At 34.4% G+C, this 17,864-nt stretch overlaps 2 pseudogenes; both read left to right on the top strand.

Annotated features, from left to right (window-relative positions):
* The first annotated feature begins 584 nt into the window (after positions 1-584).
* Positions 585-7,140, top strand: LOC141480237 (serine/threonine-protein kinase MARK2 pseudogene; annotated as a pseudogene).
* A 6,987-nt stretch (positions 7,141-14,127) lies between these two features.
* LOC141480238 (serine/threonine-protein kinase MARK2 pseudogene) lies at positions 14,128-15,888 on the top strand (annotated as a pseudogene).
* The last annotated feature ends 1,976 nt before the right edge of the window (positions 15,889-17,864 follow it).

Below are 17,864 nucleotides of genomic sequence, written 5' to 3' on the forward strand. Positions count from 1 at the left end.
AACAACTTTTTCGAGCCGAGAGTATCCATTGGTAGAAAATGTATGGTTATCGATGAAGAAGGGAAAAATTCTATTAGGAGAACAGTACGAAATGCCTACATTACATAAAGTTTTTTCAGTTATTCGTGAGGACAGTTTTTTCCTGATATAAGAAAAACTCGATTATGGAAGATATGACATGAGCTGAATTTCACTTTTGGAAAGGAAGATAGAAAGCATGTCAATAGAAAAATCAGATATGTAGAATGGAGAGAATGCAAAAATTTTCGGTCATAAGATTTTCAATCAACATACTGAAGAATGTATTACTTACCTACTTCCAGATACCTGTGCAGATAGGTATCCACTACCTAGTTTCAGGTAGTTGGTCGTATATAACTCTGGCGTTTTTGATAAGATTCATTTTAGTGCAACAGTGTACATACAGTAGAGGAGTTAGTGTTTGTACCATTCATTATATGATCAACGAGTTGTGTGAATGAATTTATAGTTTGTGTATAAGTACGAAATATTTGGTCCATTGTGGAAAGAGGATTCTTGTTCAAGAGAAAGTCGTACATACGAAAGTATAAGTGAATCTCGAAATGAAGTGTACTTGGAGTCTATTTAGGCATTTTTCTTCACTTCGTAGAAATGAGACGGCAGACGAATCGACTAAGAAAGGCATAGACTCGATGAAAAGGAAGGATCTAACAATTGACAAATACAAATCACTCGAGATCATTGGCAAGGGAGCCTTTGCAGAAGTCAATCTAGCCATCCACAAACCCACCGGTAGGAAAGTGGCAATCAAGGTCTTCGACAAGACTCAACTTACATCCGCTTCGATGCAGAAATTGTATAGAGAAGCTAGAATAATGAGAATGTTAGACCATCCGAATATTGTAAAATTGTTTCATGTGATTGAAACTAAAAAAACATTTCGCATTGTTATGGAATACGTCTCGGGAGGGGACTTATTTAAATATCTTGAACGCCACGGTAGGATGGAAGAGTCGGAAGCCGGAGCGAAGTTTATACAAATTGTTTCTGCGGTGGAGTACTGCCACGAGAAGGGGATCGTCCACCGGGACTTGAGTCCTATGTATAGACCGACCAGGTACAATCTCACGTGCCTTTTCCAAGAGGTAAAAATCACCAGGCGTGTTCGTTGCTGAACTCATTTTGGCCGCAGATAACGGAACAGGTCGACGGTCAAATATTGTTTGTGACAGAATATCGCAGACTACAAAGGCGGATGTTCTAAAATATTTGCATCGATTTCGAATTTTCATCCTTTATTATATCATCACAAGTATATCTAGCATTTTTTATTTCTAATAAGTGGAACGTAGTAATAAAAACAAAATCGTGTATTGGCTGCTGGGAACCATTCTTTTGGTGAAGTACAACCATTGGGTGCCGTCCCTTTCCATTTTTTCTAGTTATCAATAGGAAAGTACAGAACAGTGCTACTTTCAGTTATTCAGTCTTACTCAAAAGTACTGGCATGTGATCAAGGTTGTAGCCAGACAGCTGACCTGGATACATTTGTTTTTTACAACAATACTTGATAGATAAAGAGTGGAGAGGAATATTTATTGATCTTTACACATACAAATAAGATAAGTCACATATACACACGTACATTATTACTCAAGAATGAATATCATACTAAATATCTTGAAGAAGCATTTGGTTGTAGATCGTTTCAAAAGGACTAGCTTGGAAATAATCCGGTATGATAAGTGGTTGAATCAGGAATATGAGACGTGTACTTCTTTTTAGAAATATGGAAATTTGAGTCCTATGTATAGACCGACCAGGTACAATCTCACGTAGAGGTAAGAATCACCAGGCGTGTTCGGTGCTGAACTCATTTTGGCCGCAGATAACCGAACAGGTTGACAGTCAAATATTGTTAGTGGCAGAATATCGCAGACTACAAAGGCGGACGGTCTAAAATATTTGCATCAATTTCGAATTGGAGTCAATTGTCATTGTATCTGCTATCTTTCATCCTTTATTATATCATTACAAGTATATCTAGCATTTTTATTTCTAATAAGTGGAACGTAGTAATAAAAACAAAATCATGTGTTGGCTGCCTGTGAACAATTCCTTTTGTGAAGTACAATCCGTGCATGCCTCTTCCTATTTTTCCAGTTTTTAATAGAAAAGTAGAGGAAAGTCCTACTTTCAGTTATTCAGTCTTACTCAAAAGTACTGGCATGTGATCAGAGTTGTAGCCAGGCAGCTGACTTGGATACGTTTGTTTTTGAAAACAATACTTGATAGGTGAAGAGTGGAGAGAAATATTCATTGATCTTTACAGATACAAATAAGATAAGTCACATATACACACGTACATTATTACTCAGGAATGAATATTATACTATTCAACCAAAATAATTTTTTTTGGAGGGAAAAATCAATTTTTTATCGACCTTTTTTGGGTAATTGTTACCTTCCACAATCTGAAAAAATATAAATATTATAATGGAGAACTTTATACAAGGCCACATCATCTGAAGATCTTGATTTACCCATTTTCTCCCTCTTATAAAACAAAATGTAGGGTGTCTCCAGAGGCTCCAATAAATTCAATGCATCATCAGAACACTTCGTTACACGACTATCGTCAAACTTAAACCAGTCCATTTCTTCTTTGACCAAGGAGTAATAATGACCAAATTCAACGCCAGAACCACAGTCAACAATGACTGCATGAATATTATAATAGTGGTCTGCTAGATTCAAATGTTCATCTATTTCGAAATTTCGAAAGAGTTTTTTGCTTCCGTGAGGGGTTGAGTCTTGTTTGAAGATCATCAGTGTTATTATTAGATTGAATGGTGCCTCAGCTATACTTGTTGTCTTATAACAGTATGTTAGTTTGGTGCATGATTGACAATACAGTCGATCATCACCTGTTAAAAATTCCATTTTCAGATGATTTAACAATAAGCTTGGCACGGACTGGTTATTTGTCATATTAGGAAAAGCTAGATTTAAGATTTCATCACTATATTCCATATCGGGCCCAAAATCCTATGAAAATTATATCTAAAATATTAACATCATTGCAGAATTCTCCGGGAGCTTGATGAAAATGAAAAACAATTGTTATGAATGTATATAATTCTTTTAGAATACAATATCCGCCCGAAAAAAAAAGTAAGGAGGAAGTAGTGCAAAAATGCGCGAGTATGACCGGTGTCAATAAATCGACAATTTTTAAAATTCTCATGGAACTGAAGGAAAACAACAACTTTTTCGTGCCGAGAGTATCCATTGGTAGAAAATGTTTGGTTATCGATGAAGAAGGGAAGAATTCTATTAGGAGAACAGTACACTCTCATTACATAAAAAACGAAATGCCTACATTACATAAAGTTTTTTCAGTTATTCGTGAAGACAGTTTTTTCCTGATTTAAGAAAAACTCGATTATGGAAGATATGAGATGAGCTGAATTTTACTTTTGGAAAGGAAAATAGAAAGAGCATGTCAATAGAAAAATCAGATATGTAGAATGGAGAAGAAACTATTCAAGAGAAATAAAGAAAGCCAGAGCACTAGATAAATCTATTTTTTATTTGGATGAAACATGGGTCAATAAGGGTCATACCGTCTTGAAGGTTTGCAAGATCAGAACATCAAAAGTGGAAGACAAGCCTTTATAGAAGGTTGGTCCACTGGTTTGAAAATTCTAGTTGGAAAAGGTCGCTGTCTTATCATAACTCACATAGACAGCAGTGACGGATTCGTGAAAGATGGATTGATGGTGTTTGAATCAAAGAAAAATGGGGATTATCATCAAGAAATGGATGCCACAGTATTCGAAGAATGGTTTAAAAACATAGTTGTAAAACTTCCGCAGAGATTCGTAATAGTAATGGATAACGCAAGTTACCACAGTATACGAGTTGAGAAGCTGTCGACGTCGTGTTGGAAGAAAGCAGATATTACTGAGTGGTCACAAATGGAAGCTATTCCTTTTGAATCGACCATATTAAAAGCGGAGCTCCCCAACTTGGCTAAACGTCATAAGTCAAAATTCATCTGGTATGTCACCGATGAGATGGCGAAGACTAAAAGAATGTCGGTTCTTCGGTTGGCGCCTTATCTCTGTGAATTGAATCCAATAGAGTTGGTTTGGGCTCAAGTTAAAGGATTTATCGCAAGGAACAATAAGACCTTCAAGCTGTGTGAAATAAAGAAATACCTATACAGTGCTCTGGAAACAGTCGACCAAAAAGTTTAGGAAAAATGTATCCACAGAATAATCAGAATCGAAGCAGAGATGTGGGATTTGGATGATCGCATAGATTCAATATCAGAAAAAATTATTCCAGTTGTCATCAATCCTAATTAAACTGATTCATCCAGTGAAGAATCACTCAACGAATCTGTGTAGACTTTTTTCAGATTGAAATTATCGCAATGTCTTATTCGAAGTAAGTATTCCCATTGAATCTATAAAATAGTTTCTGAATCAACTATAAAATTCAATAAGGAATATGAATCTTCATTTCCAAACCAACAAGAATATATAAAGTGTATCTCTTAGTGCAGTCACAGTTTTTTACTTCATGAAAATGCCAGAGTCGAAGCCGAAACCCCGAACAACGCAAAATTTTGAACGTGGTTCGAATCGAAATCAGATGTTCAAATTTTTAACCGCGGAAATCTATTCTATTCGTATACTTATCTGGTGATGTTTCGAATACTTTATCCATCTTCATTATCATACCCACGATCAATTTGATATTATCAGTGTTAATGATAATAATAATATAAAATTTATTTACATCAAAAGACGAATCATACCTACGAATTATAAAGTTTTGAGTTAAATAGGTTGGATAAAAAAAAGACTCTATGTCTTCAAAACGTCATCAGATGATACATATTTCTTTCAATATGCAAATTTTTTCAAATTCAAGTTGATGACAAATTTGATTTCTTTCCAAAAAGCTAATTTATCAAATGCAGTAACTTTTTGCCCTTTCTACATGTGATTATTCTATAGATCTGCAGAAGGTAACAATTCCAAATAATAAAAAACTATTTCAAATATGAATTGTGAAAACTAATTTTGTTTAAACAAAATTAGTTTTCATCATATTTTAATTATCTCCCCATCATACATAATATATCAATGGAAAATATATTTATCTGTTCAATGTACCACTTAAACGACAAAAATGACAAAAGATAAAAACAACAATAAGAATTAATTGGCGTTCCGGGGCGACTACATTGATTCCAGTGGCGCATTTGCTTTTTCAGCTGCAGGAAAATCCGGAAAAACCTGCAGCACCATATCATCTGAAGATCTTGATCTGCCAATGTCCTATCTCTCATAAAACAAAATGTAGGGTGTCTCCAGAGGTTTCAGTGGTACATGAAAACTTTATATTAATACCCCCAGTTCGACGCCTATTAATATTATCTGAAACTTTATATCAGAAAAAACATGGAACGCTTCTTCTGGCGGTATTTTCACATTCTTTGTCGAAGTTTTCGCGTTCTTTGTCACATATCCCTATTTTAATGGCTCGTTAGTGGCGTCCTCAAGGGATATAGAGGGTAGACATATCTCAATGATTTTGTGGGTGAATTGAAGTGATATTTGCTTAAGACTATTATGTTGCTTTCTTTGATGTAGCGACATGTTTGCATTCTTGAAATCCTTTTAATCTCAGACAATACTGAACGAACTATAGCTGCAGTTGATAATGAAATAGGCATTTTAGCAATTTGACTTTTACCACTTATGAGTTGTTTCATCAATACTAAAATATCTGAGAAATATTTCATGACATTGAGAAATCATTCAAACGATTTTTTACAATTTTTTTCTCTTACGGAATTTACATAATTCGGTTTGATCCAGTTTCATTCTATTCCTGTGAATTATGCAAAAATTTTCGGTTATAAGATTTTCAATCAACATACTGAAGAATGTATTACTTACCTACTTACAGATACCTGTGCAGATAGGTATCCACTACCTAGTTTCAGGTAGTTGGTCGTATATAACTCTGGCGTTTTTGATAAGATTCATTTTAGTGCAACAGTGTACATACAGTAGAGGAGTTAGTGTTTGTACCATTCATTATATGATTAACGAGTTGTGTGAATGAAATTATAGTTTGTGTATAAGTACGAAATATTTGGTCCATTGTGGAAAGAGGATTTTTGTTCAAGAGAAAGTAGTACATGCGAAAGTATTAGTGAATCTCGAAATGAAGTGTACTTGGAGTTTATTTAGGCATTTTTCTTCACTTCGTAGAAATGGGACGGAAGACGAATCGACTAAGAAAGGCAAAGACTCGATGAAAAGAAAGGATCTAACAATTGACAAATACAAATCACTCGAGATCATTGGCAAGGGAGCCTTTGCAGAAGTCAATCTAGCCATCCACAAACCCACCGGTAGGAAAGTGGCAATCAAGGTCTTCGACAAGACTCTACTTACGTCCGATTCGATGCAGAAATTGTATAGAGAAGCTAGAATAATGAGAATGTTAGACCATCCGAACATAGTAAAATTGTTCCATGTGATTGAAACGAAAAAAACTTTTCGCATTGTTATGGAATACGTCTCAGGAGGAGACTTATTTAAATATCTTGAACGCCACGGTAGGATGGAAGAGTCGAAAGCCAGAGCGAAGTTTATACAAATTGTTTCTGCGGTGGAGTACTGCCACGAGAAGGGGATCGTCCACCGGGACTTGAAAGATAGCAACATATTGTTGGATAGCGAAATGAACATAAAAGTTGCCGACTTCGGACTATCAAGTGAATTCACCCCAGGATACAAATTGGCTACATTTTGCGGTAGTCCACATTACACAGCACCCGAGATATTGATGGGCATAAAATATGATGGACCCGAAGTGGATGTTTGGTCACTGGGAGTTATATTATTCGTGCTTGTGACGGGAACTTTACCCTTTGGCGGATCAACACTACAAGTGCTAAAAGAACGAGTGCTTCATGGCAAATTTCGGATCCCTTCTTACGTAAGCATGGACTGTGAAAATATCTTGAAGAAACTTTTGGTTGTAGATCGTTTCAAGAGGCCTAGCTTGAAAATAATCCGGTATGATAAGTGGTTGAATCAGGAATATGAGATGTGTACTTCTTTTTAGAAAATTGTTTGTGACAGAATATCGCAGACTACAACGGCGGATGGTCTAAAATGTTTGCATCGATTTCGAATTGAAGACAATTGTCATTGTATCTGCTATCTTTCATCCTTTATTATATCATTACAAGTATATCTAGCATTTTTTATTTCTAATAAGTGGAACGTGGTAATAAACACAAAATCGTGTATTGGCTGCCTGTGAACCATTCATTTGGTGAAGTACAACCATTGGGTGCCGTTCCTTTCCATTTTTTCTAGTTTTCAATAGGAAAGTACAGAAAGGTGCTACTTTCAGTTATTCAGTCTCACTCAAAAGTACTGGCATGTGATCAGGGTTGTAGCCAGACAGCTGACCTGGATACGTTTGTTTTTGACAACAATACTTGATAGGTAAAGAGTGGCAAGAAATATTTATTGATTTTTACAGATACAAATAAGATAAGTCACATATACACACTTACATTATTACTCAAGAATGATTATTATACTATTCAACGAAAGTCATTTTTTGTGGAGGAAAAAATCAGTTTTTTATCGACCTTTTTTGGGTGATTGTTACCTTCCACAATCTGAAAAAATATAAAAATTATAATGGAGAACTTTATACAAGGCCACATCATCTGAAGATCTTGATTTACCAATTTTCTCCCTCTTATAAAACAAAATGTAGGGTGTCTCCAGAGGCTCCAATAAATTCAATGCATCATCAGAACACTTCGTGACACGACTATCGTCAAACTTAAACCAGTCCATTTCTTCTTTGACCAAGGCGTAATAATGACCAAATTCAACGCCAGAACCACAGTCAACAATGACTGCATGAATATTATAATAGTGGTCTGCTAGATTCAAATGTTCATCTATTTCGAAACTTTGAAAGAGTTTCTTGCTTCTGTCAAGGGTTGAGTCTTGTTTGAAGATTATCAGTGTTATTATTAGATTGACTGGTGCCTCACCTATACTTATTTCCTTATAACAGTCAGTTAGTTTGGCGCATGTTTGACAATACAGTCGATCATCACCTGTTAAAAATTCCATTTTCAGATGATTTAACAATAAGCTTTGCACGGACTGGTTATTAGTCATATTAGGAAAAGCTAGATTTAAGATTTCCTCACTATATTCCATATTGGGCCCAAAATCCTATGAAAATTATATCTAAAATATTAACATTATTGCAGAATTCTCCGGGAGCTTGATGAAAATGAAAAACAATTGTTATGAATGTATATAATTCTTTAAGAATACAATATCCGCCCGAAAAAAAAAGTAAGGAGGAAGTAGTGCAAAAATGCGCGAGTATGACCGGTGTCAATAAATCGACAATTTTTAGAATTCTCATGGAACTGAAGGAAAACAACAACTTTTTCGTGCCGAGAGTATCCATTGGTAGAAAATGTTTGGTTATCGATGAAGAAGGGAAGAAATCTATTAGGAGAACAGTACATTCTTATTACATAAAAAACGAAATGCCTACATTACATAAAGTTTTTTCAGTTATTCGTGAAGACAGTTTTTTCCTGATTTAAGAAAAACTCGATTTTGGAAGATATGACATGAGCTGAATTTCACTTTTGGAAAGGAAGATAGAAAGAGCATGTCAATAGAAAAATCAGATATGTAGAATGGAGAAGAAACTATTCAAGAGAAATAAAGACAGCCAGAGCACTAGATAAATCTATTTTTTATTTGGATGAAACATGGGTACATGAGGGTCATACCGTCTTGAAGGTTTGGCAAAATCAGAACATCAAAAGTGAAAGACAAGCCTTTATAGAAGGTTGGTCCACTGGTTTGAAAATTCTAGTTGGAAAAGGTCGCTGTCTTATCATAACTCACATAGACAGCAGTGACGGATTGGTGAAAGATGGATTGATGGTGTTTGAATCGAAGAAAAATGGGGATTATCATCAAGAAATGGATGCCACAGTATTCGAAGAATGGTTTAAAAACATAGTTGTAAAACTTCCGCAGAGATCCGTAATAGTAATGGATAACGCAAGTTACCACAGTATACGAGTTGAGAAGCTGTTGACGTCGTGTTGGAAGAAAGAATATATTACTGAGTGGTCACAAATTGAAGCTATTCCTTTTGAATCGACCATATTAAAAGCGGAGCTCCTCAACTTGGCTAAACGTCATAAGTCAAAACTCATCTGGTATGTCACCGATGAGATGGCGAAGACTAAAAGAATGTCGGTTCTTCGGTTGACGCCTTATCTCTGTGAATTGAATCCAATAGAGTTGGTTTGGGCTCAAGTTAAAGGATTTATCGCAAGGAACAATAAGACCTTCAAGCTGTGTGAAATAAAGAAATACCTATACAGTGCTCTGGAAACAGTCGACCAAAAAGTTTAGGAAAAATGTATCCACAGAATAATCAGAATCGAAGCAGAGATGTGGGATTTGGATGATCGCATAGATTCAATATCAGAAAAAATCATTCCAGTTGTCATCAATCCTAAGTAAACTGATTCATCCAGCGAAGAATCACTCAACGAATCTGTGTAGACTTTTTTCAGATTGAAATTATCGCAATGTCTTATTTGAAGTGAGTATTCCCATTGAATCTATAAAATAGTTTCTGAATCTACTATAAAATTCAATAAGGAATATGAATCTTCATTTCTAAACCAACAAGAATATATAAAGTGTATCTTTTAGTGCAGTCACAGTTTTTTACTTCATAAAAATGCCAGAGTCGAAGCCGAAACCCCGAACAACGCAAAATTTTGAACGTGGTTCGAATCGAAATCAGATGTTCAAATTTTTAACCGCGGAAATCTATTCTATTCGTATACTTATCTGGTGATGTTTCGAATACTTTATTCATCTTCATTATCATACCCACGATCAATTTGATATTATCAGTGTTAATGATAATAATAATATAAAATTTATTTACATCAAAAGACGAATCATAACTACAAATTATAATGTTTTGAGTTAAATAGGTTGGATAAAAAAAAGACTCTATATCTTCAAAACGTCATCAGATGATACATATTTTTTTCAATATGCAAATTTTTTCAAATTCAAGTTGATGACAAATTTGATTTCTTTCCAAAAAGCTAATTTATCAAATGCAGTAACTTTTTGCCCTTTCTACATGTGATTATTCTATAGATCTGCAGAAGGTAACAATTCTAAATAATAAAAAACTATTTCAAATTTAAATTGTCCTTCCCGAAATGAAATATTTAAACAAAATTAGTTTTCACCATATTTTAATTATCTCCTCATCATACATAATATATCAATGGAAAATATATTTATCTGTTCCATGTACCACTTAAACGACAAAAATGACAAAAGATAAAAACAACAATAAGAATTAATTGGCGATCCGGGGCGACTACATTGATTCCAGTGGCGCATTTGCTTTTTCAGCTGCAGGAAAATCCGGAAAAACCTGCAGCACCATATCATCTGAAGATCTTGATCTGCCAATGTCCTATCTCTCATAAAACAAAATGTAGGGTGTCTCCAGAGGTTTCAGTGGTACACGAAAACTTTATATTAATACCCCCAGTTCGACGCCTATTAATATTATCTTAAACGTTATATCAGGAAAAACATGGAACGGTTCTTCTGGCGGTATTTTCACATTCTTTGTCGAAGTTTTCGCGTTCTTTGTCGCATATCCCTATTTCAATGGCTCGTTAGTGGCGTCCTCAAGGGATATAGAGGGTAGACATATCTCAATGATTTTGTGGATGAATTGAAGTGATATTTGCTTAAGACTATTATGTTGCTTTCTTTGATGTAGCGACATGTTTGCATTCTTGAAATCCTTTTACTCTCAGACAATACTGAACGAACTATAGCTGCAGTTGATAATGAAATAGGCATTTTAGCAATTTGACTTTTACTACTTATGAGTTGTTTCATCAATACTATAATGATAAAATTTTCTGAGCAGTATTTCATGACATTGAGAAATCATTCAAACGATTTTTTACAATTTTTTTCTCTTACGGAATTTACATAATTCGGTTTGATCCAGTTTCATTCCATTCCTGTGAATTATGCAAAAATTTTCAGTAATAAGATTTTCAATCAACATACTGAAGAATGTATTACTTACCTACTTCCAAATACCTGTGCAGCTAGGTATCCACTACCTAGTTTCAGGTAGTTGGTCGTATATAACTCTGGCGTTCTTGATAAGATTCATTTTAGTGCAACAGTGTACATACAGTAGAGAAGTTAGTGTTTGTACCATTCAGTTCGACGCCTATTAATATTATCTTAAACGTTATATCAGGAAAAACATGGAACGGTTCTTCTGGCGGTATTTTCACATTCTTTGTCGAAGTTTTCGCGTTCTTTGTCACATATCCCTATTTTAATGGCTCGTTAGTGGCGTCCTCAAGGGATATAGAGGGTAGACATATCTCAATGATTTTGTGGGTGAACTGAAGTGATATTTGCTTAAGACTATTATGTTGCTTTCTTTGATGTAGCGACATGTTTGCATTCTTGAAATCCTTTTAATCTCAGACAATACTGAACGAACTATAGCTGCAGTTGATAATGAAGTAGGCATATTAGCAATTTGACTTTTTCCACTTATGAGTTGTTTCATCAATACTATAATGATAAAATTTTCTGAGCAGTATTTCATGACATTGAGAAATCATTCAAACGATTTTTTACAATTTTTTTCTCTTACGGAACTTACATAATTCGGTTTGATCCAGTTTCATTCCATATCTGTGAATTATGCAAAAATTTTTGGTAATAAGATTTTCAATCAACATACTGAAGAATGTATTACTTACCTACTTCCAAATACCTGTGCAGCTAGGTATCCACTACCTAGTTTCAGGTAGTTGGTCGTATATAACTTTGGCGTTCTTGATAAGATTCATTTTAGTGCAAGTTATGTATATAAAACCCTCCTTTATGCTTATTCATCAAATGCTGACTAAGTTATAATAAACTTATAAAAGCTAGCCATCTTGAAGGAGGAGTCAGTTCTGTTAGTACGATTGTCAGAGTAACTTCTGTACAATAAAGTCTGTAAATCTAAATAAAGTCTTTTTAAAAAGTGGTTCCCGTGGCCCGAAACTATAATTGGCGCAGTCGATTGTAGGATAGTGGAAGAAAATCGATCCTGAATTTTCTTCAGTACCAACTGTTTGTCCACTACAAAAAACCAGCTTCGTCCACCAACCACCCACAAAAAGGACCGGATCGTCAGACTCAGCTACTACAGTCCTCCAGGAAAGAATACTGACACACCATCGAGGTAAGTCGAGTTTTCCTACCTGATTCCAAAATTTCCTTAAATCTTTATCGTAAATATTTGTGGAAGTTTCGGAAAAGTGATTATTATAATCAAAAAACGAAAACAGACATCATTTTCTCTTATAGCAATTGAAATTGGTGACAGGACTATAGAAGTCACGTAGATTAAGAAAGACAATTTAAATACCGATTTAAATTGAAGCAATTAAGTGAAAAACGCCGAATCAAAATTTCATACATTCAAATCATTTTTCTCTTTCCTCACTCATAGCAAACAATAAATGCATAGTGTTCACTAAATAGTAAAACAAAGAAGCTAAAGAATAACTTGCTGCTACTTATATCATATGCTTAATAGACAGAAAATAATCTATTTATATCACACGCTGATATAAAGAGAGTATTCATTTCACACACACACAACGACGCTTCAGAAATATTCTTGTGATAAACTTCGCAATATTATTACCGTGATTCTTTTCTGAATAAATGAAGAAAGCAAACTCTTATCTTGAATAGATTCGCTGAGTAATCTTTTCCGATAAGATCGCGACAATAATACATGACCGAACCTGAAATTGAAGATTTAGTACAGTCGCTTGTCTCTCTATCCGTTTCAAATATGTCCACCGAAATTAATTATACTTTATTTAAAATTTATTCTGACACCATACCTTTGTATGATGGATCTCCAGACACCCTCGAAATTTTTATAAATGCAATTGACAAATTTCATAATAAATATTATAGCGCTGACGATACACTAAATCAGTGTATCTTGAGTATTATTATTGGTAAACTCAGAGATAGAGCACAATTATTGATTGGTGCAAGAACAGAATTAAACACATGGATTTTAATAAGAAATGAATTAAGAAATACATTTGGTGATAGACAAAATTTAGATAACCTTGAACAACAACTTTTTACACTTGTCCCTAATAGAAACGAACACCCCCTCGATTTTGCGAAAAGAATACAAGTACTGAGAAGTAAATTAATCTTTAAAATTAATTCTATTGCCGCTGTAGACCCACAGACTAAAGCGATATATATTCGTCAATATCAATCACAGTCTTTGAAAGTATTTATGAGAAATTTAACTATTAGATTACAAGATAAAGTAATTGTTCAAAAACCAGATAGCCTTGAAGAAGCAATGAATTTAGTTTTGGAAGATGAAAATTTTAGACAAACACAAAATATGGTTTTTCAGAACCGCTCAAGCACTAACGTTCAAAAACAACACCCACCAAAACAAATAAAATCAAATTATAGTAATTTCCCTGTACAAAATTATTCACACTTACAAAATTTTCAACAAACTAACTTTAGAAATCCTACACCTTCTACTAGTCAAATGCCAAATAGACCTTTTAATAATTATAAAAATGGAATTATTATATTTGCAATTCATTTTCCGATACTTCTTGAAAATGTTTATGATTACTTCCATTTGTTCCCAATTCCAATACTCAACCAAGCTATCGTTCCTTTAAAACCCTATATAATTCTTAACTCGACTTACCATCATTATGAAGATGAACCCTGTACGAGAATTGAAAATACCTGCATATACCATGTTGACAACCAAATTTCAAAAGAAGATTGTTTACCGAAATTACTAATTGGTAAAACCGATCATCAATGCCAGACGATTCAAATTCAATTAGACCAGGACATAATAGAACCTGTCAACGATGCCTACATGATTATTATTCCCATTGATAAGATCATGATTGAGAAAAATTGTAAGGAGCATGGATACGAAAATATCAGACAACCACAGTTGATCCATATCCCACATAAATGTAACCTCACTGTTAGAGGCGAAGTTTATTCCAACGACGCCACTTCCGTTCAAGGAAACCCTCTACAGTTACCCGAAATAGATACTATTCAGCTACATCCTGAGAATAACCCTATGAAAGTTCCTGAAAGAGTAAACCTCGACGAACTAACCCGACTTCAGGACCTTGCTGAAAAAACCCAATTACATCGACTAGAAGCCTTAGAAGAAGACAGCACTTCTTATACTTTAATGTATATTTGTATATTCATAGTTATAATACTTATTACATATTTTATTTTATATTCCAAATATAAGAACAAATTCAAATGTTTTAAAAGGAAAAATAAACAAGAAAACATTCATTTAGAAAATGTTGATGAAAATAATGTTAACGTATTATTTTCATCTTAGGGATGGAGGAGTTATGTATATAAAACCCTCCTTTATGCTTATTCATCAAATGCTGACTAAGTTATAATAAACTTATAAAAGCTAGCCATCTTGAAGGAGGAGTCAGTTCTGTTAGTACGATTGTCAGAGTAACTTCTGTACAATAAAGTCTGTAAATCTAAATAAAGTCTTTTTAAAAAGTGGTTCCCGTGGCCCGAAACTATAATTTGCAACAGTGTACATACAGTAGAGAAGTTAGTGTTTGTACCATTCATTATATGATTAACGAGTTGTGTGAATGAAATTATAGTTTGTGTATAAGTACGAAATATTTGGTCCATTGTGGAAAGAGGATTCTTGTTCAAGAGAAAGTCGTACATACGAAAGTATAAGTGAATCTCGAAATGAAGTGTACTTGTAGTTTATTTAGGCATTTTTCTTCACTTCGTAGAAATGGGACGGAAGACGAATCGACTAAGAAAGGCAAAGACTCGATGAAAAGGAAGGATCTAAGAATTGACAAATACAAATCACTCGAGATCATTGGCAAGGGAGCCTTTGCAGAAGTCAATCTAGCCATCCACAAACCCACCGGTAGGAAAGTGGCGATCAAGGTTTTCGACAAGACTCTACTTAACGTCTGATTCGATGCAGAAATTGTATAGAGAAGCTAGAATAATGAGAATGTTAGACCATCCGAACATAGTAAAATGGTTTCATGTGATTGAAACGAAAAAAACTTTTCGCATTGTTATGGAATACGTCTCAGGAGGAGACTTATTTAAATATCTTGAACGCCACGGTAGGATGGAAGAGTCGAAAGCCAGAGCGAAGTTTATACAAATTGTCTCTGCGGTGGACTACTGCCACGAGAAGGGGATCGTTCACCGGGACTTGAAAGATAGCAACATATTGTTGGATACCGAAATGAACATAAAAGTTGCCGACTTCGGACTATCAAGTGAATTCACCCCAGGATACAAATTAGCTACATTTTGCGGTAGTCCACATTATACAGCACCCGAGATATTGATGGGCATAAAATATGATGGACCCGAAGTGGATGTTTGGTCACTGGGAGTTATATTATTCGTGCTTGTGACGGGAACTTTACCCTTTGGCGGTTCAACACTACAAGTGCTAAAAGAACGAGTGCTTCATGGCAAATTTCGGATCCCTTCTTACGTAAGCAAGGACTGTGAAAATATCTTGAAGAAACTTTTGGTTGTAGATCGTTTCAAGAGGCCTAGCTTGGAAATAATCCGGTATGATAAGTGGTTGAATCAGGAATATGAGATGTGTACTTCTTTTTAGAAAATTGTTTGTGACAGAATATCGCAGACTACAACGGCGGATGGTCTAAAATGTTTGCATCGATTTCGAATTGAAGACAATTGTCATTGTATCTGCTATCTTTCATCCTTTATTATATCATTACAAATATATCTAGCATTTTTTATTTATAATAAGTGGAACGTGGTAATAAACACAAAATCGTGTATTGGCTGCCTGTGAACCATTCATTTGGTGAAGTACAACCATTGGGTGCCGTTCCTTTCCATTTTTTCTAGTTTTCAATAGGAAAGTACAGAAAGGTGCTACTTTCAGTTATTCAGTCTCACTTAGAAGTACTGGCATGTGATCAGGGTTGTAGCCAGACAGCTGACCTGGATACGTATGTTTTTGACAACAATACTTGATAGGTAAATAGTGGAGAGAAATATTTATTGATCTTTACAGAAACAAATAAGATAAGTCACATATACACACGTACATTATTACTCAAGAATGAATATAATACTATTCGACGAAAGTCATTTTTTGTGGAGGAAAAAATCAGTTATTTATCGACCTTTTTTGGGTAATTGTTACCTTCCACAATCTGATAAAATATAAAAATTATAATGGAGAACTTTATACAAGTGTAGAAGGGCAAACTTTTTAGTTTACCCCGATAAGTTACTGCGTATAAATCAAAGTATTTTTCACAAAGAAAAATCTATTTATCAGTAACTTGTCGTATTTAACAATTTTGCCTATCAAAAAAATTATTAAGAAATAATACTTATCTTTTACGTTTCGGAGGCCGAAATCTGCCTCCGTCTTCAGGAATGGATAAAAAAAAAATCGAATATATACGCAGTCATTCCTTTTTTGATAGCTTATTCCTTTACTTCTTCGACAGATGTCAAAGAAGTTTTGAAATATGAAATTATGTCAATGTTGTTGATTGACAACTGAAACATTCGATGTAATACAAGGTACTCTCCGATATCAGTTTGTTGCCATTTCGCCACTATCCAAAGTTTTCTTCAAGATGGGTAGTCAGGTACGGTCTATTTCTAAAGAGCTATTCGAGATACAATTCTCTCCAGACATGAGAATATACGCTGATTCTTTTAGCTTACGTCTCTTAGAATGAGGCTCATTGGTAATCTTTCTTGTCCTATTCCATTCCACCCGATGTTCACCGTCTGATTTTAAAATGTGTTGTGATAATTTTGATCCTGTCAATTGTCTATTTTTTATATAATCTCGATGTTCATTCTCACGCACTCTCAATGGTCTTGAGGTTTCACCAATGTAACTTTTACTACAAGAACAAGGTATTTTATAAATACAAGTTTTTGTTTTTTCTTCAGTATTGTTGGGTTTTGTATGTGTGAGTATAGATCTCAGTGTATTTTTTGTTTTGAAAGTAGTCTAACATCATATCTATTTCCAATTCGTCTTATTTTTTCAGATAGTCTTGGAATGTAAGGTATAACGTTAGTTGTAAAAGGTGTCGTTGGATGTTGAGTCGGTAATTGTTTAGTTGGATGTTGTTGAATTTGTGAAGATGTTTGTATGTTCGTTTGGTTTTTAATTGACTCTTTATTTTCTATTGAATTTATCGTTGAATTTATGAAAGAATCTGGATAAGCGTTATCTTTCAAAACAGATTTAATTAATGATATTTCTTTATCGAGATTTTCGGTTGAATTGCATATCATTTTAGCTCTTTTGTAAAGGCAATTTATTATACCTTTTTTAACACTCGCATGATGATTTGATGTATATTGGAGATATCTATTTGTATGTGTTTTCTTCCGATGAATATTTGTATCTAGTTGATCTGATGACTTCTCCAACATTACATCAAGGAATGGGAGTCGACAATCTTGTTCAATCTCTATTGTGAATTTTATTGTCGGCTCCCGCTTGTTGATATAATTCAAAAAATATTCAGGTCATCATTGTTTCTATTCCAAACAGCAAAAATATCGTCAAAGTATCTTCACCAAATTTTG

The sequence above is a fragment of the Leptinotarsa decemlineata genome, unplaced genomic scaffold (assembly GCF_025532065.1).
Source record: "Leptinotarsa decemlineata unplaced genomic scaffold, Ldec_3_MD MMD2_P_RNA_scaffold_7, whole genome shotgun sequence".
In the NCBI taxonomy this organism is placed as follows: domain Eukaryota; kingdom Metazoa; phylum Arthropoda; class Insecta; order Coleoptera; family Chrysomelidae; genus Leptinotarsa; species Leptinotarsa decemlineata.